Consider the following 24722-nt stretch of genomic DNA (forward strand, 5'->3'; position numbering starts at 1 on the left):
CATCTCAAATCTCTGACAAGTTTTCTTACCCTTGATAAGTGTAAGCAAGGGCTTGGGAGATGAGACATTTACAAGCAGGGGCCTGGAAGATGAACCATTTAAATGTTGCCTGTGTCCATTAGAGACATAGGTGTCAAGCCAGGGATGAATTCCTTGTTCCCCATCCAATTATTCAGGCTACACTTAAATTGGGTTAGGGATGGACGGGACTCTGCTCCACATGGATGGGGGACTCTTCTAGAGACAGGGTAGTCTCTGGGATAGATACTTGTCTCTCCAGCAGGTTCCATTTATATCACAGGCAAGGTTTAAGTATTTAGAATGTGTATTTCGGCGGCTTTTTATTTTACGGATATACAGGAGATCCATTAGAGTGGGGTCTGCAATGCCATGTTTGCCAGGGATAGCTCTCCCCTCAACAGCCTGTAGGAGACAGAATACAGGGATAGGGACTTGAGGCGGTCTGTATATGAAATTTTACTTACACCCTGCATTTTTTTTAGTGAGGAACCTCTGCGGACGATCCATTTGTTGAATATGCCAGCTTGGGTACATACCAAAGAGGACACTGTACTTGACAGGTATGATGAATACAGTGGAACAATGATTTCCTTGGACCCAATTGCCGTACCTTTGTTTAGAAGTTGCACAACACAGAATGATTTCCTCACTACTGTAGACATGTGATGGTCAAAGGCTTGATTATTGTCTATGGATGGTCAAAGGCTAGATTATTGTCTATGTGCGTCCCTAAGTCCCTGACTGCTGGGTCAACTCTAAGGGGTGTGTTGTCAATATGATAGTTACCAGGGGTAGATGACTTCCTGCATTTCTTGGCATTTAGTTTTAGTCTGTAGCTCATACACCAGTTGCTTGTGTCAGCCCTTCCTGGAGAACATTTGTGTCACTGTGGGATTTAATGACAGCTCCTAATTTAAAATGATCTGCAAATATTGTCAGCCAAAGACCGCTGACATTGGCCTTAACTTCAGAGAAGTAAATGCCAAAAAGAAGCGGTCCAAGGACATCTCCCCGAGGGACTCCACTTGTCACTGGTCTCTTTGTAGAGGTGGACTTCCCAGTTCTAACTTCCTGGGTCCTGTCAGTGAGCCAGCTTGCTATCCACTGGGTGAAATATGAGTTTTTACCTAACATCTTGAGTTTATCAACAATGCCAGAGTGCGGCATTGTGTCAAATGCCTTGGCCAGGTCAAGGTAGGCAGTGTGAACCATTTTGCCCACATCCATTGCTTTGGTGACCTTCTCAAATATCTCAAATAAGTCCACTAGGTTGAGTAAGCATGACCTGCCCTTGATGAAACCAAACTAGGTTGGTTCCAGTGTTTGGAGGTTTACTATATCACTACTGATAATTTCCATGGCTTTGCATATAAGACTAGTGAGACTTGTGGGTCTGTAGTTTCCAGGGTCTGTAGATGGCCCACCTTTGTGCAGAGGGATGACTGTTGCTGTTCTCTATTCATGAGGCACGAAGCCTACTTGGAGGCTACAGTTAAGAAGCAATTCTAGACAGCCTGATAGGTCATGTTTCATGCTATTTAGAAGGCCTCCTGGGATACTGCCTGGACCCATTGATGTTGTGTTCTTCGCCTTAGAGACAGCATTAAGGACCTGTTCCGTAGTGTCAGCAGGGGAGTTATATTTGAAAGTATTTTCTGAGGGAAGGTTGAAGGGGAAATGGGTAAAGTTGCAGCTGAATTTGTTGGCCAGTAGGTCTGCTATACCTTCTGGTGCAGTATAGGTGGTTCCATTTACAACGAGCTCTGCATGCAATTGTGTACTGCCTTTAAAGGTGCGGACCTATCTAAAGAATGCTTTGTGGTTTTCCTTGGCCTCGGAGACCAAATTTACCTCACATTTGGCTTTGGTAGACTTTAATGCTGTTATTCAGGGATGTTTAGAAGAAAATTATGAACCTGTACAGGGTGTATTTTTTGGGAACACTTATTGAGTAAACATGAAGTAATACCATATCAATCTTTTAAGACTACATTTGAAGTATGGGATGATTTTAAGGGCACATTTGACAGGCTGGTTAATAAACTAGGAGCAGCAAAAAAGTACAGTTTTGTACCTACCATAAATGTAGATGTTCAAGTGTTCACAGTGCTGCAGTCATTACACTTGGGTTATCCTGCCGTCAGGCGGTCCCGTAGTCGGCCAGAGTTCCAAAGCCTTGGTCCGGCGTCGGCTGCTGTTGCTTCTTCCCTGACGTCAGTGCGCCAGGGGTATAAAAGATGCATCCGACGCCATTTTCTTCAGTTTTTCTTGCCCCAGATGTCAGGTGCCCCCAGGTAGGTAGGCAATACATATTGCTAATAAAACATATAAATAAAAATAAAAATACCTTCAGATACAAGCAAATACACCACAAAGGTTGTACAGGATAGACAGGTATAGATAAGCCCAGCTAGGACAGAGGGGATGGAGGGAGGGTAACCTGGACTGCAGCAGTGTGAACACTCGAACATCTACATTTATGGTAGGTACAAAACTGTACTATGTTCATCGTGTTACACTGCTGCAGTCATTACACTTGTGTAGAATCCCAAAGCTAAGGCTGGGTGGCTGGTCTATAAAGAATTAGGATTGGCTATGAGGCCCTGCAGAACTGCAGTGGCAAATCCTGCTCTGGGTTTAGAGTAAAGAGGCAAGTGGTAATGCTTGGTAAAGGTGTGCACTGAACTCCAAGTTGCCGCCACCAGAATTTCCTTGGTTGGTACACCTCTGAGAAAGGCTGTTGAAGTGGCTGTTACCCTGGTAGAATGTGGCCTAATATTATTAGGGACTGATTTTCCATGCTGTGTGTAGCAGTAACGAATACAGTGTCCTATCCATTTGGAGATAGTCTGTGTTTTTTCTTGCCTGGCTTTTAGGAGTACCTAAGAAAGGAGAGGCAGTGGTGGGAAGGCATAAACTTTTAGGTTTTTCCAGCTGAACGAGAGAGCATCCACTTTCCATGCTTGTGTGTGGTAAGTCCTTGTGCAGAATTTTTGTAGTTGGCAATTCAGTGGGGAGGCAAAAAGATCTATGTCTGGGCATCCCCATTCGTGTGTTACCATGCTGAAGACTTGTGGATTCAATTTCCATTCGTGAGGGTCCATGATATTTCTGCTTAGGTCGTCTGCCAGAGTATTTTTCCTTTCTGGCAGGAATTCTGCTTGCAGATGAACTTGGAAAGTTAGAGCTGTGTTCCACAAGGTCATGGCTTGCCTGCACAGGGGATAAGAATGAGTGCCCCCTTGATTGTTTATGTACCACATTACTGTGGTGTTGTCTGTCCTTAGTAGTAATTGTCCTGGATGCAGAAGGTCCTTGAAAGCTGTTAGGGCATTTTGAACAGCCAACATCTCTTTTTGATTGATGTGAAGATGCATTTGGTCTGTGGTCCACTTGCCCTGAATGCATTTTCCTGCCATGTGTGCTCCCCAGGCATAGTCCGAAGCATCTGTTGTTAGAGTCTGCCTGGCCGTGGGTAGAGTAAAAGGCTGACCCTTGTTGAGGTGACATGCCTGTGCCCACCATCGAAACTCCTGTTGCAGGCAGGGAATTATTGGAATTACTGCTTCTAAACTGTGAGAGTGTTGAGTCCAAACACTTTTTAGGTACCATTGTAATTTCCTCATATGCAGTCTGGCATATGGGACTAGTAGTATGTAGGATGCCATGAATCCCAGAGCCTGCAGAATTTTTCTTGCAGGGAGATGGGACTTCTTTGCCAGTAATTGAAAATATTGAGTCAGTTGTCCTTGTTTGTCTGGCGTGAGGTAAGCCATCTGGGCCGTTGTATTTAAGCTGGCGCCCAGGAATGTTATCTGCTGTGAGGGCACTAGTTTTGACTTCTTTTCGTTTACTGTGTACCCTAGAGAAATTAGCAACCTTTTTACAAATGCCAGATGCTTTAGAAGAATGTCTTTCATCTCTGCTTGAATGAGGCAGTCGTCCAGGTATGGATATATCTGAATTCCTTTTTGTCTGCAAAATGCGATTACTGGTGCCAGGCACTTTGTAAAGACCCTGGGCGCAGTAGATAAGCCAAAGGGCAGTGCAGAGAATTGATAGTGCATTGTACCAGCTTTGAATCTGAGGTATCTTCTGCAATTTTGTCTGATAGGGACATGCAGGTATGCCTCTGAGGTCCAGAGTAACAAGCCAAGCCTTCTTGCGCAGCATGGGAAGAAGCTGCTGTAGTGTCAACATTTTGAATTTCGGAACATCCAAGTAAGTATTTAGAGTTGAAAGGTCTAGAATGGGTCTCCAGGCTTTGTCCTTTTTGGGTACCAGGAAGAGTCTTGCGTAAAATCCTTGTCCTTGCTGTGGCACTCTTTGAATAGCTCTCATGTCCATGAGGGCTAAAATTTGTTTTTGAGCCTCTGCCCATTGATTTTGTGGCAGGTTTGACATTCCTTTTAGCCTTGGTAAAGTGTGAAAGTGGAATCGGTAACCGTGAGACACAATATTCAGAATCCATTTGTCTTGGGTGGGTGATTGCCAATTTTGAGAAAAAAGTGTTAGTTTTCCCCCTAAGGGTGCTGCCAAAAGGGAAGTGCTTGGCGTACGCAGGGGGAAGTCATTGGGACTGTTTCCTTTAAGGTTGAGACTTGTCCTCACCTCCTTTTGGGGTTGAGGTGACCCACTGTCGTGGTCTGTTAGAGCCTTGGGGTTGTGATCTGCCTCTTGGGCGTCTGTATCTGCCTCTCTGTGGCCTGTCTGACACTGGAAAGGACCAATTCTTTGTAGGGCAATTTCTGCTAAATCGAGGTGGCTGTACCTGTAAAAAATCTTTGACTGTTTGTATAGATTTAGCTTTATCCTCCATTTTCTTTAACACCTCCTCTGCCTTAACTCCAAACAAGGTGTCATAATGTAAAGGAGCATCCACTAATTTTGCCTTAACATGATCAGGTAAACTCTGTTCTTTTAACCAAGCATGTCTTCGAATCACAGAACCTGTAACTGCGGCTCTGCAAGAGGCCTCTAAAGAATCAAAACCACATTGCAGAGTATGTTTTCCCACCTGTTCAATTGCATGCAATAAATCCTGCATTTCCTTATAGTCAGGGGCTTCTGAGCTTGCAAGCATTTTCTGTTTTAACTGAGCCATTAAGTATTGGTGGTACTTAAGCATGTGAAACTGTCAATTTAAAGCCCTTACTGCTAAAGTTGCAGAGGTGTAAACTTTCTTCCCCCATCTATCCACTGCTCTGGAATCTCTGTCAGAGGGGACTGGATTTTTTGCAATGGAAGCCTTAACCCCTTTGGGACCCTGGGAAATAGTTTCTGGATCAGCAAAAGGGTTTTTATAAAGAAACTTGTGAGAGTCAGGGACTCTATAATACCTATCTGGCTTGGCTGGTGCAGGGGGGTAAAGAATCCGGGGATTAACTGGATTCAGAGAAGACATCATCCACAATATCTAACACAGGCAGGATAGCTAGGGGTCTGTGCTGAGGCAATAAAAGGAAGTCCCTGAGCCTTTTCTTGGATTCTGAGTACTCCTGACTTTCCCAATGGAAGTGCTCCTTCATGGTATGTAAGGTTTCCCCAAAAGAATAATCCTCAGGAGGAGAGGCTGAAGGGATGGATTCTTCAGCATGAGAGTCCTCATAGGGGGGTAGAGAGTATCCCTGGTCTGAAGAGGAATCAGAGGAAATGGAAACCTGATCAGAGGAATCATAATCTGTATCCTGCCTAGGATGGGAACCCCTGATTAGTGTAATGAGGTCTTCGGCCATTTTAAGCATCTGTTTCTTAGGCATGGAGGATTGTCCAGGAGAATGCTGTACTTGCTTATTTGTCTTTAATGGTGTTTTTGTCTTGGTTGCTGCTTTAATGGTAAGCTGTGAAGGTCTGAAGACACCCTCAGAAGCCGATGCCTGCTCAGTGGCTCCAGACCCATCTGAGGGGTTAGTTTCTGTAGGCCCAATACCTTGAGTTTCCAGAGGCCTAGTTGTCTCCACATGGGAGTTGGAGGCGGCTTGTGGCTCTGAGATAGCGGGTGTCAGGGGCTGCGAAAGCGCCTCACTGAGAACCGGCGACTGACCTAGAAGAGGCTTCGTCGTCGGTTTTGGACCTCGGATGCCTGTCCTTATCCTTGTCTTTGCGTTTTTTAATAATTGCGGTCATCGGTTGATCCGACGGCATAGTGTAATTGAATCTGCGGCCAAAGTAGTGCAAAGCAAAATCAAAACGTCGTTTAATAGTGTGTTTGTTAAATCTAGCACAAAACCGACAACTAGTGACGTCGTGGTCAGGGCCTAGGCATGGGATACAGTAAGAATGGTAGTCCTTATGAGGTATTTGCTTCCCACAAGAAATACAATTATTAACTTTTTCTGACATCGGTCTGAGGCAAGAAAAAAGTTTCCCCAATGGGGTACTTAGCTTTATTGAAGACTTCGGATCTGAAATTCGACTTCGAAAATCTCAGGAGTTGGCCGACCGGCACTTGCAAACTGCTTTTGCTTCAGGCACCGTGCGGCAAGAAAGACTGATGAAAATGGCGTCAGATGCATCTTTTATACCCCTGGCGCACTGACGTCAGGGAAGAAGCGACAGCAGCCAACGCCAGACCAAGACTTTGGAACTCTGGCCAACTACGGGACCGCCTGACGGCAGGATAACCCAAGTGTAATGACTGCAGCAGTGTAACATGATGAACATCTTATAAAACTAAGACAGAAGACATATTTTTGGATCAAATGGCTAGTACTAAACAGAAGTGAAAAATATAATGAGAAAGGTAGTAATCACAGTTATTTACAAAAAAATCAGAGTTATTTACAAAATATTATTAGGAAAATGAAAAAAATCATGGATAAATACATGATTCTGTGAGAAAGGGAATTGAACACTTCCAATATAAGGATCAAATGGATTGAACGTCTTTGCGCCCCAAGATACGCAACCAAATCTAGGAAATGCAGTTTCTTAGGTTGGCAGCATTAATTCAAATACTTTTAAACACGTTTGTTTGCCTATTAATTCAAATACTTTTAAACACGTTTGTTTGCCTATAATATACCCTGATCTTTCTCCTAGTTGCCGGGAGTTTGTTGGGGTAGGGGGGACAGGGAGAATGGCTACATATTTTTTTTGCAACTGCTGTAGATTGAGTACATTTAAAGAAGATGTATACTTAACCCTTATGGACTTGGGGTTTACCAGTTTGATAGTTACTTCTGGATTATTGTTCTTAAGAACAAACGATCATAGGTTCATAAGTAAGTACTAGGCTATTAGTCTACAGACTATTACAAGCCTAGCCGATAATCAGAGGTCAGAATCAAACTCTGTACCTTATATCTGTGAAGTAAAGAGCATAACCATTTTGACAAACCTTCCCACTTTTAAATAAAGTACTAGGCTAGCTGCCATTGCAGGCCATTTTAAGCCTAGCCAATATCCTTTCAAAGGTGATAATCAGGCCCTGTACATTGTGTCTTTCAAGTAAGCAACTTAACCATTATGCCAACTGCCAACCCCATAAACAGTTTATAATGAGATTCAAACCCACACATACCCATGAAACATCTACATTGGACTATTGCTTAATGTTTTGAGCTAATGGAATAATGCATTTTTAAGCAAAAGTGAAATGGCACCTATAAACAGTTCAATGTTTATAGCAAAAATGTATTACCTGTAGAAAGATACTGGAAAGCCCTCCAAGTCTGATTTAGCCAGCTTAATGAATGACTAATAACTTGCAGGTAGCTATAAAACATTTGAATCTAAATGGACAGTTTGGCATTAACATGCAGTATGAGGACAAGACACTCATCTGAGGCATTTACTTCACAAAATGTATATGTACACTTGGTTCTGCGGTGCAGAAGGATGGAGCTGTGGCTCAGATTCATGTGACTGGAGTTTAATTAGCAGACTCAACACTGGATGAGGAGGAGTGAAGGGGTGTGGCCCTATCACCTATCCTAGAGGTGGGAAGGAAGAGGGTTTGTGTGTATTTGGGGGCAAAGTGGGCAGTATGACCTTCCTTGTGGAGGCCGGAGAGGCATTCACTCATGTTGTAAAAAGTGTGGTATGGCCGCTTGAAAAGAACACCCCTTTCAGAAGAGAGGAGACATTGTCTGTGTATGTGCAGCCAATTGTAGGCCTTTCCTGAGTGTTTATTCACGTATGCAGACATTAGGCTTGGGGAGAAAACAAGAAAAAGCAAACCTTTTCTGTTGGCTGTCTAGATGGTGGCCCTTCCTATTTGTCCCTAACTCCAGTGATGGGGATTAATGAACCAATTGCATGGGAGGGGCTGATATTTGACACCCAGCAGGGGCAAAGTGCTGCACTTACAAGATCATATGACCCTCGTTCATTCACTTCATTAGCAAACAAAAATGTTAGTACCTGTTTCACTACTAAACTTATAACTGGAAGTCATAATACTTAAATTCTCAATTATATCTTGCCACAGGCAGTATACGAGACACATGCTGTTAGATTAATCAAGCTTTTTATTAAGTTGACAGCTGATGTATTACAGATGTTAGCTTAGATTGCTTAGTACAATGCAATGATGTTTTTTCACTTTTCTTCTTATTATTATTACTAACCTGCAAACAATGTGGCTGGTTTTATATATTTTCATTGTTTGCGCCTGCAGTAATATTTTTCTTTAATAAAGTTTGCATACTTAAAAAAGAGAGAACAAGAGAGTGAATACTGTTCAACACTGGAACACTTTAAAAAGTGATGTAGATTTTTTTCAAAAACACATTTAAAGTTTGATGGCTATGTAATACACCTATCATTTCTGACACAGTGGTGGTGGTATTTACCTGTGCCTGGATGACTGACCTACATATCCATTGAACAGTGCCCACTGGGGCACCAATCTCAGGCAGTAACCAGAAAATATGGCAGTGACAGCTACCAGCCCGCCTCCCCCAATCATGACTGCTGTCCCTGAATTCTATGAATGGGACGACCGTGCACCTGCGTAGGTGTGTGGGACATGACCTGTTTTTTTACTGTTTCAGGTGAGGTGGGGCCAGCTCAACAGGCAACAGACCTGTATAGGTGGACGTGGATGGTAATGTGCCCCCCTAGTCACCATTACCAAAAGTGACACCCGTGTTCTCTAATTTTGCCTCCATAATGCCACCATCACTGTCCCTGTCCAATTAACCACCGACATCAGGCATGCTCTGTTCCATGGTGGATGACCCTATGACCACAGCAGCTATGGAAGGAGATACACAAACACCCAATTCTAACATTACAAATATATGACACTCCCGCCACTTAGTGATGCATCCACATTACGTACAACTGCTATGCAAAGAATGTAAATGCTCATACCTTGTATAGCATATCATCTTGTCTGCATCCTAAAAGTGTCCACAGAGAAGTGACATTGCTGAGCATCTTTGAGCTTATGGTATATGTGTATCATATACAGTATTACTAAAGGATGGTACTGTCAACCTGGTGCACCACCAGAAGAGATGCACAATGGCTTATCCAGCTTGGATACGACATCCAGGCTTCCGCCATTTATCAGAGTCCATTCTGTCTCCACAGGCAGCGGGAACTCCTCCATGGTAGTCAGGTGGTTTGTGATGGTAGACACCATCCACCTATGGCCATCCTTTCCCACACAAAGGTGTGGCCCTTCTGGTAGACATGCAAGATCATGTCAGTGACCTTTTGCTGGACCTTATGGATTACTTTGTTAAAGCCACCAACAGTTTTAATGTTTGCTAACAGTTCTTGCCACATGCAGCCAAGTTGCTTTCATCTGTCAGTAGTATTCACTATCCATGTTAAAGGAAGGCTGTTGGAGTAGCTTCTTTGTCTATGCTCGAGACAGTTTTTCTAAGTGCTTACTTTCTTTGGGTGCCATTTCGCAAGCTCTAAATATACACAGAGCTATGGTCAGTCAGCAGACAAATATGAAGCACCTGCTGTGGCAAACATCAAAGTAGCGTCTCTGCTACCAAATGGTGCACCCCTACTATTAGACAGTATCACGAGACAGGTCTCCATCGTGTTCCAGTACAGCAGCATGGTATCTGATCATGTTCCCTGTCAGCAGCCTATGAAAACATTTTCCCAGTAAAGTATGGCCATTAAGTGCTCTGTAGATCTACACAAGCCCAGTAGCAGTTAACTATGTTCCATATGTGATACAAATACACTGACAGTTGTGTACCGCCACACATTTCATTCCATTAGTGCTACATAACACAGGGTATAATGCACCACACACAGCTACTATCTACATGGCCTAATGCGGTCTGCACCTCAGGCTCACCCAAGAATCCATTATTGCTACTCACCCTCACACACCCATCTGCAGGTGGCTATGAAGGACCCCCTCAAAAATAATATACACTTTCTGGCAGTCCATTCCTACACCTGCATAAGGCCCATATACTCTGACCCCATCATAAGTTAAACACTTTTGTATTGTGTAAAGCATTGTGCAGAGCCAGATCATGGTCTAATGGGGCTCTAGACAGAGTAATGGATTGGGCACCCACCCACTGGCCTTGTGCATACACTTGTAGGACCATGCATGAGTGCTCCTTCATTCACCCTCCTGATTGTATTAAATTATATTCCTTGTATAATACAGCACCTCTTAACAGAGTGTGTTTTGAATAAACACACACACACACACACACACACACACACACACACACACCATACCTCCCAACCATACCGAATTACTCATTTTTTTACCGAGTTTTGGGGTACAAATGAAAGGGGTCCAACGATTCCCAAGTGGCACCCCTTCATTTCCAATTTTTTTCTTTTTTCGAATATCACGCTGTCGGAGCCGATGTCATCACGTGTGCGATGACAACAGCTCCATCAAGGCTACCAGCCAGTCGGAATTGAGCTCAAAGAGCTCACATTGTGCACACATCATTTCTGGCTGGCCTGGCTGCAAATGCGAGTGGGAACAGATAATGGATTATTGGCAGGGCTGCAAATGCAAGCAGGAACGGATAATGGATTAACGGCAGCAGCACTCATTTTGTTTGGGGGAATCAAGACTCAAGTAAGGAAATGAGGTTTTGTGTGTGTGTGTGTGTGTGTGTGAGAAAATGCCCATGTAATACACCTGGTGGCTAGAGGTATTCAGGCTCAAACCTTGTACCTTCAGTACAGGGTAAAAAGAGCCTAAAGTCCCTAGCCACCACCATTTCTGAGCTTTGTCCACATTTTTTATGTTTAAGAGTTGAGAGCTATGGTGAGAAGTGAGAACAGAATTTGTATTCCCCCATTATTGGCTTTGTTGTTTGCCCAGGTTTTTTGTGCTAAGAGTTGAGAGATATGGTGAGTGAGAACTGAGAAATTAATTTGTATTCCCCCATTATTGGCTTTGTCCAGGTTTTTTGTGCTAAGTGGTTGACAGCTATGGTGAGAAGTGAGAACTGAATTCACTAAATGATAGCCATTAAGTTTCAGTCTTCATATTTTTTAAGAAACTGGTGATTTGGCATAGTGGTATGTTGCTCTGACTGTAGTGCATAGGGGTCCTGGGTTCAAGCCTTGCCAGTGAAATGTGGTAACACATTTTATTCTAGCAACTTTCCAAAATTATACAAACAATGTTTAAAATGTGTCCCTGGTACATCCCTAGCCACCACCACTTGTGAGCTTTGTCCAAGTGCTTTGTTCTAAGAATTGAGAGCTATGGTGAGAAGTGAGACCTGAATTTGTATTCTCCAATTATTGGCTTTGTTTGTCCAGTTTTTTTGTGCTAAAAGTTGAGAGCTATGGTGAGTGAGAAGTGAGAACTAAATTTGTATCCCCCCCCATTATTAGCTTTGTCCAGGTTTTTTGTGCTTAGAGGTTGAGATCTATGGTAAGAAGTGAGAAGAGAATTCACTAAATGATAGCCATTAAGTTTCAGTCTTCCTATTTTTCAGGAAACTGCTGATTTGGCATAGTGGTATGTTGCTCTGACTGTAGTGCATAGGGTCCTGTGTTCAAACCTTGCCAGTGACACTCATGGTGGTAACACATTTTATTCTAGCAACTTTCCAAAATTATACAAGCAATGTTTAAAATGTATCCCTATTTTTTGAACTTTTGACCTTTTGCCCCCCCCCCCCCAAAAAAACCCTGAAATTGAAAATAAGTGTGAGACGCTGTGCAAGATGCCTATGGCTTACACTACTGTTATTCTATTTATAGTGTGGGTGTGAAAGTAGACTTTTATGATAGAAATGTTCTGAATTGGGCAGTTTTGTCATTACTGGTTCATGCATTTTGTTTCATTACCTACATTACAGCCTACTGGGAAAATGTTCAAACAATAAATTTAAAATGTGATCTGTCTAACAAGTGTGCTGTATTATACAAGGAATATAACTTAATAAAGTCAGGAAGGTGCATCAAAGAAAAGAACACATGTATGTTTCTTGTTTTGTGTGCAACGGGCCAATGATTTGAAAACAGCCCAAAGGTAATCATTATCCACCACTGGCAAGATGCATTTTCTTTGGATGTGGTGTGGGTTTCAATGCTGTTTCAATGAATGTGAGTTTCAAGGGCAGAGAAGTTTTAATGCCAAGTCTATTTTCATTGTGAGACAGTATTGCTTTGTTTAGCAGATGTCTGTTAGTGTTTGTGCATTGTTGTGCTGCAAAATGTAAAAATAAAATCCAAATCATTATAGAAGCAAAGCAGTATGCACACATTAGTGTTTATGGTAAATGGGGCGAAATAGCCAGGTAATGGGACATTGGAATGGCTGCAGGGGGACTCTGGTGCCGTAATTTTGGTTGTCTGCTCTTCAGTTTGCATTTGAAAGTTGGTATCCCACAATTCCATTGGAGTGGGTAGGGTTACGTAATTATGTATGCAAATTAGATGTTAATTAGTGTACAGATCTGTACCTATTTTTCATAAGCCTTGTCCAGATTTTTGATGTTTCCAGGTTGAGAGGTATGACACTCATTCACTCACTCACACAAACACACACACACACACACACACACACACACACACACACACACACACACATCTGCTCCAAAGGGAACAGCTGTGAACTCACCTGTGTTGCGTAGTGATCTTGTTTGCTCAGCATTCCATCCTGTTTGATTCTGATAGCTTAAATCTCCTGTGCGTTGGTTTAGTTGACGTTAGGACATTGTCCTAACGAGGAGGTTTCTAAGGCTTAAAGAAGTTGCTAGGAAATAAAGTTTTGCCATGGGTTTTAATGCTTGCTGTGTTTCTGGAAGGATCCCACAGTTTTTTTTATGTAACGAATATGATGATTGTGAAAAGGGTCATACATACTGCAGTAAAGAAACAAAGATTTTTCTTAACTTCCTACAGAAGGACCACTGGAAGCACCATGGGGAACTCTTATAAGGGTCCCCAGTACATGGCAGATGTCTGGCACTGCTTTGTCATGGTAGTGAATGTTGGCATAGCATCACTCTGCTGACAGTGCAGATATAGGGACAGTGACCTAAGGAGGTGCCTCGATGACCTTCTTAGTCAATGGGAATAGGATACCAGCAGGTATACCTAGCACACCTCAGTCAGGCTGCCATGTATGGATTACTGGTGACCATTCTATTTTGTGTTACACTAGTACAACTCATTGTATGTGGCCAGTATTTATGACAAATTTTTAGTATTCTGTGCGTGTCTCTCCATTGCACAGTCATGTTGATACCATGTAGGGCACTGTACAAGTAGGCCAAGCCTGCCACTTCCTTGCACCTCCTTTGTGCATTACGCATGGCACTGGAGATTGTTAGCCAGCTTACACAGTTGTCATGGTCGTTGTCTGAAATGCATGCTCTGTTGATGTGGCATATATACAGGAGGACCTACTGGGTTCTTCAGCTTTCTACAAGTCTGTCACTCTACATCGTGATAGGTCATCCAGCAGGTGGTGACCTGGAGGGCTCCTTGTTGGCCTCCATTAGTCTGTCTCCAATGGGGATTGGGGTAGTGTACTCTACCCATTAAGGAGTGCCATCAGTGGGACACAGTATGCTACCCTGTAACACCTGGAGGGTCTGGTGATTGCTGGTTAACAGGTGGCTAGGTGCCTGCACTGGCTGCCTGGAGCATGTCATATGAGACTGGCAGAGTTGTACCACTAACCGGTCCCGATCAATGGGCCACCAGCAGCTGAGCTCAGTCATAGGGTGGTCACGGAGGTATCTTTCCAGTGACTGGGTACAGCACTGATTGCTGTGGCAGTCACCTGTTCTCTTTTCTTGTCTCTCACTTCCTTAACTGTGATTGTAATCCAGTCCCTCTCCCATCACCAACAGGACTCTATCTCTTCTCTCTGTGGTACCTCTGTGTGTATCAGCACTTCTCCAACTGATCCTTTGTCATTTGCATTTGTCCGCCTGGCTACCATCTCAATATACTCTTTCCTGTCCTCCACTTCCTTTTGCTACCTTCTCCCTCTACCCTTTTTGGAAGATGGGCATCTGTCCCATAAATTTGTTTTCCCATTCTCTCCATCCTTATCCCAGTATTCCCTTCCTATTGTTCTCCTGTGTTCTGCTTGACTCCCCCCCCCCCTTTTGACTGCACAACACATCAGTTTATTTTCCATTTATAGCAATAAATCAAGAGGGGTATTGCTGGTCAACCCTTACCTGGGCTTTCGGCTGTTCTCACTGCAACTCAATGAAGCATGTTTGAACAAGTACCGTTGCATGCACGCTGCGTGCAAGCAACTGAGATCATTACAACATGTGACCTATTTTGCACACTTGTCATTATATGACCTGTAAGTTTATCTCCAGCAAAGTCTCTTATCAGATTATTTATGACACAGAATGTTGCTCCAAATACAGTGTTAATCAGCTTCAAGTCACGCTGAGTAACTTTGACTGTGGTATTCTGCCTTTACGCAGCAGTGTAAGCCATTTCCTTCAATCCTAGGGCTAGTCCTTCCCTTTCTATTCATGAATGCATACTAATTAAATTAACTGTTTCATGCAAACATAACACAAAAGCTATACTGCAGGCACAGTGAATAACACTGATGCATACTTTCTATAAGTAAAATAAAAAATTAAAGTTACGTACTTACCATAACTATGCATTTGTCTTGCCATTCTCATTTTTGCTCAACTTTTGGGTATTGGATCCGACTCGGTCACATATACTAGACATTTGGATCCAACTCACGAGGGTCTCTCTCGACCCATAATGCCCCAGGCAGCTAGCAATACCTCAGATCAAGTTTGCTGCCTTACAGATTCTAAGATAGTGCAAGGAGGAGGAAAGAATAGCAGAGCTGGGACTCCTACCTGGAACAGAAGGTTCCATAATATCCACAAGGTCACTCCAGAAGATGGAAGGAAGGAGGGTGGCGAGTTGAGGAAGAATGAAAATGCACAACACAGATGCAAAGTTATGGTAAGTACATAACTAATACTGATGTTGTCCTTTACATTTGTTTCTCAATATTTGGGATACAGTTCCCAGTTACGTGAACCTTGGCTGGTCCTCATGGAAGGATATCCCAGAGAACTACACAACCAAAAGCAGCTCTGCTTCTGGAGGTCAAATCTAGTTTGTATTGAGCAATAAAAGTATGAGCATTACACCAGGTAGCTGCTGCACAAATGTCATTAATGGAAGTTCTAGACCAAAGGTGGAAGAGATTGCCATGGATCTAGTAGAATGTGCTTTAGCAGGCTTTGACAGGGACAGGCCTTGCTGAATATAAACAAAAGAAATGTAATCACTAATCCATTTGGCTAGGGTAACTTTCAGAAAGTGGAGATCCCAATCTGTTTGGTGAGAAAGAAACAAACAGCTGTTCCAATTTCCTGAAATCTTTTGAGCTGTGGAGATCTAAAAGATGTGGCATGTACTCTCCCTTATTACAAAAATTAGGGAAAAAGACACACAAATGAATTGTTTGACTGACGCTCAATTCACATGCTACCTTTGGTAAGAAGGATGGATTTGTTTGTAAAGAGACTGTCTTTGTGAAGAAAAAAGAAAGGAGATTTTGAAGACAGAGTTCAGAAATTTGCCTTGCAGATGTAATAGCTACTAGAAATGCAGTTCTCCAAGATAAAAATTTTAAGTCCGACTTGGCTGAACGTTCAAAAGTTTGTTGGGTCAACCCTTGGAATATGACTGTCAGATTCCAAGGAGGTGACAGGGTCTTTCACTGGAGTTCTAAGAAGGTGCCTTTTAGAAAAGCCTTGCATAATATGGTAAAAGCTAAAGAGGAAGCATTTTCTCCTGAGTGAAAATCAGGCACAGAAGCTAACTGTACTTTGATGGTAGAAAAACTAACACCTTCTTGAAAAACAGATACTAAAAATTCTAGAACTGCAGATACAGGAGCAGTGAAGGGATCAATTTCCTCCTGAATCGCCAAAATTACAATTCTTTTCCATTTACTCCTGTAAATCTTCATTGTAGAAGCTGTCTGGGAAGATAAAAGTATTTGTCAGACTGGGACAGAAAGCCTGGGCTGCCCTGCTATTAATGGAATTGGAGAAACCATGTGGTCAGTCTGAGTCCTGGAATATCGGGATGCTTCATCCCAGAGGGATGCAAGAGAAGGTCTGGACTCTGGTCCAGTATCCATGGAGGATATCGAAGATGAGACCAAAGGAAGGGGAACCACACTTGCAAGGCCAAAAGGTGGCAATGAGGATAACTGAGCTCTTTTAACTGAAGTGCTTTGTGTGAGAATTTTGGAATCAGAAGTAACGGGATAAACAAAGAAAACCGCAGGGCCAAATGTGGACTAGAGCATCTCTTGGGGACTGCCTCAAAGGGGGAATAGAGCAAAGAACCTGCTGCACTTCTTGTTGTGAGGAGATACAAAGAAATCGTAGCAAGGTTGGCCTCAATGACAAAAAACCCTCTCCACCACTGACTGACTGAGAGGCATCTAAATGGACCTGCTGAGTTTGCCTGCTAGTATGCTAGATTTACCCCATACGTGTGCTGCCATAAGAAAGTGGGTGAAGAAGATTGCCCACTGCTACATTCTCATTGCCTCTCAACAAAGGGGATAAAGATCGGGTTCTTCCCATTTGTTAATGTACCAAACCACAGACATGTTGTTGGTTTGTACTGCAATGGTCCCTAGAGGAAGAACATCTTGAAAGGTCTGCAACGCTAGTAGAACCACGCTCATTCACACCAACTGGGAGGTGTCAGTGGTTACCATCGCTACTGGATGAGATGGAATAAAAGGACAACCTAGGTAAACTTCATCCAACTTAACCCACCAATGAAAATTATCCTTGTAGACTTGACATTGGGATTAAAGTTATGGCTGCTGCCAATGAAACTAGAGCCTGAAGAACAAGTCTGGCTGCAGGAGAAGGGTGAAGAAAAAGAATCTGCTGTACCTGAAACTTAACTGTGTCCACACAATGTAAAGGAATATAGGCTATCTGATTTACTGTGTTTAACTGAGCACCTATGAACTCCAGGCTCTGTACAGGTTGTACATGAGATTTGCCTGTGTTGACTGAACTGCTTAGCCTTTGACAAAGTTTGAACAAATAGGCCCTGGACTGCTCTTGGAGATGCTTGGTTGGAGCGTTGAAGAGCCAATAATCTAGATATAGAAAAACTCAGAATCCCAGCAGTCTCAGGTGAGCTGCTACCACTGTCATACACTTTGTAAACACCCTGGGGGCTGTAGTGAGACCAAAGGACAGGGCTCTGAACTGACAGTGACTGGCTCCCAGCCAAAAGTGCAGAAATCCTTGGGAACTGTTCATCTTGATCAGACAGTACACATCCTAAAGATCGACTGAGCACATCCAACTGTCCTTGCGTAAAAGAGGCAGAATGGAATGAACCGTGACCATTCTGAAAGTACAGTTTTGTACCTACCATAAATGTAGATGTCTGATAGGAATGCATCTGCAGTCCTTACAAATGGGTTGTCCTGTCGTCAGGCAGCCCTTCGGTCGGCCGGATTCCAAAGTCTGGGTCTGGCTTCGGCTGGTGTTGCACTTCACCCGACGTCATTGCGGCAGTTCTTCGGGTATAAAGGCTTCAGCCGAAGCCATTTTCCTCAGTTTTTCTTGCCCCAGGTGCCCTCTTGGATGGCTAAATTTGGATAAATGCCAAAGTTTCCAAATAGTAGAGAGCAAACACATAAAATAAGCATGTATGTACATATATACAAACAAATACACCATAATAGATCCCCCCCAAGCTAGCTGAAGGTTGGCAAATACCCCAGGAGTACCTCAGAGGGGAAGGTGGGTGGGTAATCCTGACTGCAGATGCATTCCTATCGGACATCTGCATTTATGGTAGGTACAAAACTGTACTATGTCCTTCAAGGATGCATCTGCAGTCCTTACAAATGGGTAGAATACCATAGCTAAACTAGGGGAGGAGGAAAAGAGTAGAGATTATGGTGTAGTTAGGATGCCTTGCAAAACAGCAGTGGCAAAACCTGCTCGGGATCTAGAGTATAGAGGTAAATTGTAATGCTTGGCAAATGTATGCACGGAGGTCCAAGTAGCAGCCTCTATAATGTCCTTGGTAGCCACTTCTCGTAAGAAAGCTGTGGTAGTGGCTGTAGCCCTTGTGGAGTGAGGCCTGATGTTCTCTGGAGTTTTCTTTCCATGGTAGGAGTAACAAAATCTAATGCAATTTCCTATCCATTTGGAGATTGTCTGTTTTGAAATTGGTTTTCCTTCCTTTCCTGTTGCATATGCTACCAGAAGCTGGTCAGTTTTCTATTGGTTTTGTCCTGTCCAGGTAGTAGCGTAATTGTCTATGTACATCCAAGGTATGCAAGAGTCTTTCTCCCTGTTCTGTGGGTTGGGGAAGAATGTAGGTAGGTGGATAGCCTGATTTAAAGAGACTCTGGATACCACCTTAGGCATAAATGTAGGATTTGTTCTCATGGACACTCTATCTTGATGGAAGATCAGGAAGGGTTGCACTGCCATTAATGCCTGTAGTTCAGAGACCCTTCTTGCTGAAGTTATTGCCAGCAGGAAAGCAGTCTTCCAGGATAAGTATTGTAATTCTGCTGTTGCTGCCGGTTCGAAAGGGGGAAGTGTCAATTTTTCTAGCACAAAGTTCAAGTCCCATGCTGGCAATGGAGGTTTCCTGGGAGGTTTCACATTTTTAATTCCTCTCAGAAACTGTCTGAGCAGAGGATGAGAGAAGACAGGAGGATCCAAGCTGTATTCTGCTGAAATAGCTGATGCATGTATCATGATGGAAGAATAGGACAGGCCTGTATGGAAGAGCTCTGCCAAGTACTCCAGGATGTTGGCTATGTTCACCAGTGTCACATCTTGCCCCTTTGCAGTACTCCAAATGAGATATCTTTTCCATTTTGCTGCATAATTCTTTCTTGTTGAAGGTCTACGAGCCTCCAGGATTATGTCTTTAACCCTTTGGGATAAATTTGGGTTAATTGCTGTTATGTAATGTTCCAGGCAGTTAGCTGCAGAGTCTTCAGGTTTGGATGCAGGATGTTGTAGTTGTTCTGTGTTAACAGTAATGGGATCAGGGGGAGTGTCCATATTTGTTCCCGAGACATGCTCCTCAGCAGTGGATACCAATGTTGTCTTGGCCAGTCTGGAGCTATCAGAATGATCCTCGGACGTTCCTCTTTGATCTTCAGAAGCACCTTGTGCATCAAAGGAAGTGGTGGGAATGCGTATGCTGTCAGGTTTTCCAACTGAAAGATAGGAGTCCACCTTCCAAGCAAGTGGGTGGTACGTCCTTGTGCAGAATTTCTTTAGCTGGTGATTGAGTGGGGATGCAAACAAGTCTATTTGTGGTAATCCCCATTCTCTTGTGATGGCTTTGAAGATGTCCGGATGCAGCATCCATTCGTGGGCATCTGTGGTAGTTCTGCTTAGTATGTCTGCTAGAATGTTTTCCTTCCCCGGTACAAAAATTGCTTGTAACTGAATGTTGTAGCTCAGAGCCACATCCCATAGGTCCAGTGCCAGCTGGCATAGAGGATATGAATGTGTGCCTCCCTGTTTGTTGATGTACCACATAACTGTGGTGTTGTCTGTCCTTATCAACAACTGACCTTCTTGGAGAAAAGGTCTGAATGACTGGATTGCCAATTTTACTGCCATCATTTCCTTTAGATTTATGTGCAGGTGCAGCTGGTCTTGAGTCCATAAGCCTTGAATGCACTTGCCCAGCATGTGTGCCCCCCAACCGAGGTCTGAGGCATCTGTCGTGATGGTTTGTCTTGGTTGACTGTTGCAGAAGGGCAATCCTGTGTTTGATTGACAGGCCTGAGCCCACCATAGGAAAACTTGTTTCAGGCATGGGATTATTGGAATTTTGGTTTCTAGGCTGTGCTTGTGTTGGGACCACAAATTCTTTAGGTACCACTGTAGCTTTCTCATATGCAGTCTGGCATGAGGGACCAGTATTATGCAGGATGCCATGAAGCCTAGAGCTTGTAGCACTTTTCTTGCAGTTAGATGGTTCTGCTTTGTTAATGCCAAGAAGTAGAGAGGTAGTTGCTCTTTCTTTTCTGCAGTTAGGAATGCCATTTGTTTTGATGTGTCCAGTTCTGCACCCAGAAAGGTTATTCTTTGGGATGGAATCAGCCTTGACTTTTTATATTGACTGTATATCCCAGGGCTTGCAGCAGGTAAATGACTCTTTGTAAGTCTTCTGTTAGCTTGCTTTTGTTGTCCGCTTGTATCAGGCGGTCGTCCAGGTAGGGATAAATTTGAATCCCCTGAAGTCTGCAATGAGCGATTACTGATGCCAGGCATTTCGTGAACACTCTGGGCGCAGTAGATAAGCCAAAGGGCAATGCTGAGAATTGATAATGCTCTGATCCTGCAAGAAATCTGAGGTATCTTCTGCAAATTGGTCGTATGGGGACGTGCAGGTATGCCTCCTTGAGATCTAGAGTTACCAGCCAAGACTCCTTGCCCAGCATGGGAAGAAGCTGCTGTAGGGTCAGCATTTTGAATTTTGGAACAATGAGGAATGTGTTTAAAGCGGACAGGTCTAGAATAGGCCTCCATTTGTTTTCTTTTCTTGGTACCAGGAAGAGTCTGGAGTAAAATCCCTTTCCTTGCTCCATAGATGGTACCTTTTCCACAGCTCTCATTCTTAATAATTGAGATATTTGCTTTAGAGCTTCTGTCCTTTGAGGTGGTGGTAGGTTTGGCATTCCTCTCTTTCCTGGTAGAGTATGGAAATGGAACCTGTAACCTTGGTCTATAGTTTGCAAAATCCATTTTTCTCTTGTGATGCAATGCCAGTTCTTTGAAAATAAGGTTAGCTTTCCGCCTAAGGGTGCTTCTAGTTGTTCCCTGGTAGGCGGTGCCACTGCCAAGTCACTGTGATTGAGTTGTTGTAGTGGTGGTGGCTGCATCCGTGCCTCGCTGGTTGTTACCTTGCCACTGGCGTCCCCTGTAGGCACCCCTGGATTGGTTTCTGCCTCTAGAGCGCCTATTCCTGCCTCTTTGTGTCTTAGAGGAGTCCGGAAAGGACCAATTCTTGGAGGGCCAGTTCCTGTTAAACCTTGGAGGTTGAACCTGTAAGAAATCTTTCACTGTTTGTACAGATTTTGCCTTCTCTTCCATCTTTTTTAGTACCTGCTGTGCAGGGGAACCAAATAAATTTACCTTGTCCATAGGTGCATCCAAAAGCTTTGATTTGACATGGTCTGGTAATGCCTGTTCTTTCAACCATGCATGCCTCCTGATAACTGTGCCAGTCATGGCTGATCTAAAGGAAGCCTCCAGTGCATCATAGCCACATTTTAAAGAATGGTTACTAACCTGCTGTATGTTATGTACCATTTCTTGAACATACTTTTTATCTAAAGATTCTTCAGAGGACAGCTTTTTAGTTAACTGGTCAAGCATAAACTCTTGATATTGAATCATATGAAATTGGCAGTTCAAAGCCCTAGCTGACAAAGTAGCAGAGGTGTAAACTTTTTTACCCCATCTCTCTAAGGACCTGGATTCCCTTTCAGAGGGGAGGGTTTTTTTAGTAGAAGTAGCTGCTACAGCTTTAGGGCCCTGGGAGATAGCCTTGTATAAATGGTGATGAGTGTCCAGGACCCTGTAGAACCTATCGGGCTTAGCAGGAGCCGGAGGTAATGAATCAGGAGCAGAGCAAGCATCATTAAATGCATCATCTACAACAGAAAGAACTGGAGGTATAGCTAAAGGCCTATGTTGTAGCAAATGTAGAAAGGTCCTAAGCCTTTTTCTGGAGTCTGAGAAATCTTGGCCCTGCCACTGAAATTGTTCCCTCATAGCATGCAAGGTTTCCCCAAAGGAAAATTCCTCAGGCGGAGAGGCTGAAGGGATGGACTCTTCAGCATCAGAGTCTTCGTAAGGAGAATAAGGAGCCTCAGGAGGGTCTGTATGTTCTGAGTCATCAGAGGAGTCATCTGTGGATACTGGCTCAGGGGGCTCTGCTCTAGGCCTCTTTTCTGGAGGAGGGAGAGAGGCCCTGTCTGGAGGAGGCTGGGATCCACGAATTAAAGAGATGAGATCCTCAGCCAAAGAAAGCATATGGGAGCTGGTGCTGGGCCTGTGAGAGGGGGGTTTGGCAGGCACCGATTTTGATGCTTTGGCTGCTTTAGCCCTGGCAAAGGCCTTAATAGACATTGCTGCAGGAGGCCTAGCAGCTCCACGTGCAGGGGTTGAAATATCCAGGGGAATGGTGTCTGATAATTCCTGTGAAACCGCAACAGAAGGTTGGATTTCAGAAGCCGATTCTACCAGGTTAGAAGAGGCCTCGGTAGAAGGCATGGTTTCGGCTGAAGAAAGAACCGCTTGCTCGGTTTCGGCCGAAACCGAGACACTCGCGGTTTGCTTAACCGCGGTTTCGGCCGAAACCGCGGACCGCAAGTGTCGGTCCTTTTCTTTGCGTTTTTTTGGTAATTTGCGATGTCGGAGGATCCGACGGCATAATATAGGCAAAATCGGAGCCGAAAATCTGTTCAGCAAACTCCGACCGACGTCTAAGCGTCCGTCGGTTAAAAGAAGCACAGGCTAGACAAGCTGCTACGTCGTGGTCTGGGCCTAAACAATGTATGCAGTAGGAATGGAAATCTTTATGAGATATTTGTTTCCCACAAGATAAACAGTTATTCACTTTCTCTGACATCGGCTGAGGCAAGAAAGAGTCCCCAACGGGGTACTTAGCTTTTTAGAAGTCTTCGAAGTAATATTCGGTAGTAGTAATCTCTGGATCTGACCGACCGGCACTTGCGAACAGTTTCTGCTTCGGGCACCACGCGGCAAGAAAGACTGAGGAAAATGGCGTCGGCTGATGCCTTTATACCCGAAGAACTGCCGCAATGACGTCGGGTGAAGTGCGACACCAGCCGAAGCCAGACCCAGACTCTGGAATCCGGCCGACCGAAGGGCTGCCTGATGACAGGACAACCCATTTGTAAGGACTGCAGATGCATCCTTGAAGGACATCTTAGACGTCTTCACAAATTGCTTCAGTTTGCTTAGATCCAGAATTGGTCTCAGGTTCCCAGTTTTCTTGAGCACTAAAAAGAACCTTGAGTAAGTTCCGAATCCTCTTTGGTCTGGTGGGACCTCCTGGGTGATTCTTTTGTCTATCAGCTTTTGAATCTCCAGATCTGCAGCTTTTCTCTGACTGGGTGGGATGTCAGGAAGCCTTCATCTACTGTTTGGGGGAATCAGGAAAAATGTTGAAATAACCTCTAGCTATCATTTTTACCGCCCAAGAATCTTTTGTAATAGAAGCCCAGACATCTGGGTGCAAAGACAAGCTCCCCCATCTGCCTCTAGAGGTGGGCAGTTGGGCAACCATTCAGAAACGCTGAAAGGGTTTTATCAAAAACAGAATCTTGGACAGCCTGGTTTTGCAGCCCTCTCCTGCCATGAGGAAGGCTCGTAGGATCAGAAGTCAGATCCAAAGGTTTAAAAAATTTTCTGAGGAGGCTCCAACAAAGACAAAGCCGATGTAGTAGCCTTTGGAGAACAAGTCTTGGATCTTTTGTGAGATTCTTTCAATTTTGATGATTACTTTACAGATTTATCGGGGGTTTGAGACCCTGAAGAAGAGGAAGAGGGCGGCAGCATACCCTTAAGCACCAGCTTATTACATCTGTCACTAAGTGCCCCAGAATTAAAAGCAGCACAAATGGAGCAGTTGAGGTGTGACACTCCAAGGCAGTAGAAAAGCTCCCTGTGGGAACATAATTGTGAATCTTCTGCCCACAGAAAGTGCACTTTTAAAAGCTTGTTGGTTATTTGAACATTTTGAGAACAGGCCTTGAAAGAGGGGAAAAAAAAACAGAAGTATAAGTAAAGAAAAACATTGTTTTTAATTAAGCGGACTATCAACAATGGTAGAAAGAATACTCTCTAAAGGGTAGAAAGGTTAGCAAGTAATGACAGCTAGCAGCTATGTTACAGTAGAAACTACCAAAAGGTAGAAAAAAGGTAGTAAAAAGAGTAATCAGGAGAAACCTTGAGTATACAAAAATTAGGAGAGCTAGGTGACAAACAGAGAATAAAAGATGAAAGGTTTAAAGAAAATTACTCATAAAAACAGCAAAACTAGCCAAAATAGCTCTTCAGAGAGGGATCTGCATCTATGCGAGATGGAGGCAAATGAGAGCTGGGGTATTGTAGCTGACTGGTGCATTATGGCTAGAGGAAGGAGGTTGTGAGTTGGATCTGAAAGCCTTGTGTATGCGGCAGAGCTGAATCCCAGGTTCGATCAGATACACAAATGAT

General features: G+C 43.7%; 1 protein-coding gene across 7 annotated transcripts in view; it reads right to left on the bottom strand.

Annotated features, from left to right (window-relative positions):
• The window catches only part of PPP3CB (protein phosphatase 3 catalytic subunit beta), a 1778441-nt gene that overhangs the window by 39806 nt on the left and 1713913 nt on the right, over positions 1-24722 (bottom strand). The window lies entirely within an intron of this gene.

Source organism: Protopterus annectens, chromosome 14.part0 (assembly GCF_019279795.1).
Source record: "Protopterus annectens isolate FY-2018-M chromosome 14.part0, PAN1.0, whole genome shotgun sequence".
NCBI classification, from domain to species: domain Eukaryota; kingdom Metazoa; phylum Chordata; order Ceratodontiformes; family Protopteridae; genus Protopterus; species Protopterus annectens.